This window comes from Etheostoma spectabile, chromosome 10, assembly GCF_008692095.1.
Source record: "Etheostoma spectabile isolate EspeVRDwgs_2016 chromosome 10, UIUC_Espe_1.0, whole genome shotgun sequence".
NCBI classification, from domain to species: Eukaryota; Metazoa; Chordata; class Actinopteri; order Perciformes; family Percidae; genus Etheostoma; species Etheostoma spectabile.
Window position 1 is genome coordinate 11833622 of NC_045742.1, and position 4268 is coordinate 11837889.

Genomic DNA, 4268 nt, shown 5'->3' on the forward strand with positions numbered 1-4268 from the left:
ACTGACTGGCTCATGATCAGACGGTAGTAGCGGTAGATGGGCTATGCAAAAAAAACTGGAGCGTTCTATGAAATGACGTTTTATAAAAATAATTGCTCGATCGCGCAAATTTGAATTAAAAATCGTGATCGCGATTAAAATTTGATTAATTGTGCAGCCCTACTACACAAACAGACAAATTATCCCACACCATATTGCAATTCAGCAACTTTGAAGATCAGTGGCCTTCTATTTCATTGTTGAGGGTAATTAAGTTGTAGTAATGGCTGTAGTAGGTGTGGGGAAGTCTGGACTTGATTGTCTAGTAGTTTCTCAGTGGGAAGTGTTGATGATTCCTTTGGATACAGCATTGGACAAGGAGTTGCTGTAGAAAATACTCTAATCAGCTCTGGCCACACTTTCTAACTTTACTCTCATTAAAGTTGGCAAGTGACATTTGACTACTACACCAGGGACTTTACAATGCAAATAAATGGCAACTTCAGTGTTGGAATTATAATGGCCTTCTTAGTCTACTTTTAATGACCCAATCTAGTTTCCAAAGTCACCTCTACGGGAATAGGTAGGCTTGCCTGCTGCTACAAGCCTTCTTATTGGCTAATAGGGAGCAAACGATGTCAACTTAACTGTTGAGGGATTCTCAGCGGTGAGAAGAGGGAGAGGCTAAAAGCTCAATCACTTACTTTAACTCCTCCACTTTTCCCACTTACAAACTGTCTTTATGCAGGCCCATTTGGATATTTTCATGCTACATTTCATACAGGGGTCTCTCTAATCCCCAGGCCCACCTAATGAGGAGGTAATGAAAAGTTAATCCACATAGCTCAACTCCACCTAGCCTTTAGCTAATGCTGCTTTTAACTTCAGTTCTCATTAACTTTTAAAACATGAGCCATTAACAGGTTGGTAGACTACCCATCGGCTGGCCTCCCAAGCACTCTGCTATTCAACCACTCACTGTGTCTGAACTTTAAAGCACAATTAGGATAGTGAGAGAAATTCTTGGTACACACTGACCCCCTAATTAGGATACAGTCTGGATTTTCTGGAGCTGTCTCTGCTGTCAGTTTATTGATTCCTCCTCCGGATTGTCTTGCTCAAGGAGTGGTCAGGCTGGGCACTAAACCCCCGGCGGTGATGTCTCTGACAGTCTTCTAATTGTTGTTGAGGATGCACATAAGCAGTTTAAGTTAACTGTCTGATGATTTTTGCACGGTAAATTACAGCGATTTTAGAAAGTCTATTTCAAATATTTCTTTTTTTACCTGCAGGTTTATTTCATGTCACACAGCAGCTAAACATATTGATTTGTTGTGTACGCACTCCATCCTCATTAAGGAAATTATTAATAATTCAAGAGGATGATTAAAAATGAATCACAAACAACACACATCATAAGCTTTACAGGGACACTTCCACCTCCTACCTCTCCCCAGAATTCAATGTTGCCTCCAATAAGGCCTGCCACTGTTGTCTCCATGCCTATATATGACAACATTGAGTCATAAAACATGTCTGACTGAACCAACGATAAATAGTGATTTGATTACAAACGGTTAATGCAAGGGCAAACAAGTGCGTAAATTTTGCATTCCCGGGGCTTTCTTGACAGCTCTCAACTGATTACCAATTCATCATTTTTGTGCTGTGGTGACAGATAGTTCTACAGCACTGTTGCTCTGGAGAATGAGAATGAGGTTAATGAATGTGGATCAGGCTAATTCCTCTGTCCTTGCCAAACCGCAGGCCTATAAAATACCCATATACTGTATACAGACCTGCATGGGTGAGATGGTTTGTAGCAAAATGGAAATATTCATAGTCCTCATGGGACATCACGCTGGAGTAAAGCTCATGCTGCTGTCTTTGCAGTAATTGAGAAAATGTCTTTCAGATGTTGAAAGAGTTGAAAAGCATCAGATCTGTGAACGCCATGTACATGTTTCAAATTTGAATGCAAGGGAAGTTGCGTAACCTCTAAATACCTTTTTATACATTATAGCCTACCAGTAGTAATAACTTAAGACAAGCAAGAAGATGAATGTTACAGGATGGCCGCCCTGAACACTCCCAGTTCAATAGGGGCATGCATTTATGTAAGATGTTAAAAGATAAAGCATCTGCATATGAGCAATTAGAACAGCTTAAAGTGAGAACCACAGGCTGTTGTGTCCATGGGATAATTTTACCTGACTGTTAACACATTTATAGGGTTGTTTGGGATCCGGTCTTGGTTGGGCTGTGGCAAATCTTGTGCATCTACGTTACATCACATTACCTGTCCATTGGACCCTAACACTGTCTCGCTTTCACTCTTTTCAATGTTTTCATTGTTACAGCAGTCTATGCAGGTACGGCAAATAAGGACTAAAATTTCAAATCTTTTGAAATACGATGGGTCTATTGTGTCAAAACAGCTTTAAATTCTCCAGGCAGGGCACCCGGATGGCTCGGTTGGTGGAGCGGGCACCCATGTGTATGGGTTTACTCCTCGATGCGGCGGCCCTTTGCTGCATGTCGTTCCCCCTCTCACTCCCCTTTCATGTCTTCATCAGTCTTTTAAAAAATAAAAGGCCGAAAATGCCCCAAAAAATTATCTTAAAAAAAACAAAAATTCCAGGCAGAGAGAAAAATCACTTACTGAAACAATGAAGTTCAGTTCCCTCTCAACCCTCAAAGAATCATCTTCCTTTCTCCTTGGGGGCTGCCAGTTATCTGTTGTCACACTCACAACTACAGTATTCCTGTTCCTAATACAGTGTAGACTCCCGTCAGGATAGGAAGAGATAGCATTTGATGCATTCCCACATGATTTAAGACAGATTCAGCGATTCATTTATGGGCTTGCTTTGTAATTGCATAGACACGCTTGCGCATATGAAATCCACCAATGAGTAATAGCCAATGTGCACTGCCATGCTGCCAGTGTCAGACAGTCAATTTTACATAGTTAGAAATCAATTTATGGATATTTACTTTGACTGTGTATATGGTGAATACTCTTGTCCCTGAAGGATCAGTTTAATCTCAGTATATCAACCTATTCTAATGAGAACAAAATACAAATTCCGGCACTTATGTATTTTTAAAGAGCAAGTTTTAATTTAAATTGTCTGGGCTCTACAGTAACACTTTATATTGAGTTGATAATTACAATGATTAATTGTAGTCATTTATTGTAATCATTACTCATAACAAAATGAAAGTTAACACTAATGTATTGTGTGTTGGAGTAATGATTACAGGCTAGGGTCTGTTTGATATAATTAACTAGTACTACTCTGAACTTTGATCTCATACTGACATTAGTATTGATTGATTTTTTATTTAGTGATTATATAATCTTTAAAAAAAGCAAAAAGCAATGATAAAAAGGCAAAGAACAGTTACAACTGTTACAGCATAAATGTCTTTCAATTAATATAACATCTAGCCTGTGCTAATAATTGAAGATTTCCCTCACTCTTTGCTCAAACTCTAGAGGGAAAGAGCAAACAGTTGGCCTATAAATCAAAATCTGCTGAATCTCAATTTCACACTTATGAAATTAGCAGAGTCTTGAGAGACAAAGGAGACATGACTCAGCAGAATCTGGCTTTGACGATTGGGGAAGAGGTTGGACGTTGACCAAAAGCATGATAGCAGTTTGCAAAAATTATAGCACATTTGAACCAAGTCATGAAGCAGTATACAGTAACAATATAAAGAACAATATATCACTAGGACCCCCGCAGCACCTCCCACAGTATCTCCCAGGGGACCTGGTCAAACGCCTTCTCCAGATCTACAAAACACATGGGCACACTCCCAAGCTCCCGCCAGGATCCTTGCTAGAGTGAAGATCTGACCCATTGTTCCACGACCAGGACGGAATCTGCATTGTTCCTCTTCAACACAAGGTTCAACTATCGGCCAAACCCTCCTTTCCAGCGCCTTGGAGTAGACTTTACCAGATAGGCTCAGCATTCTGATACCCCTGTATTTGTCCCACACCCTCTGGTCCCCCTTTTTGAAGAAGGGAACCACCACCCTGGTCTGTCACACCTTAGGCACTGTCCCAGAGTGCCTAAGTTGAAGAGGCGTGACAACCAAGACAGCCCCTCCACACCCAGAGCTTTCAGCATTTCTTTGCCTCTGTAGAGTTGTTTAACTACCTCAGCGACTTCCACCAGGGAAAATAACAACAATCCCCCATCATCCACCAGTTCTACCTCTACCACAGAGGACGTGTCAGCTGGATTTAGTAGTTCCTCAAAGTGCTCCTTCCA

General features: G+C 40.7%; 2 long non-coding RNA genes across 2 annotated transcripts in view; both read right to left on the reverse strand.

Moving 5' to 3' along the window:
- Positions 1-3919, reverse strand: part of LOC116696769 (uncharacterized) — a 15388-nt gene extending 11469 nt beyond the window's left edge. Inside the window, exons 1-2 of the long non-coding RNA XR_004333825.1 lie at positions 3796-3919; positions 3-9 (exon numbers count right to left, since the gene is read on the reverse strand). This is a non-coding gene — a long non-coding RNA (uncharacterized LOC116696769). The remainder of the gene's footprint in view (positions 1-2; positions 10-3795) is intronic.
- LOC116696768 (uncharacterized) overlaps positions 1-4268 on the reverse strand; it is a 59099-nt gene that overhangs the window by 33524 nt on the left and 21307 nt on the right. The window lies entirely within an intron of this gene.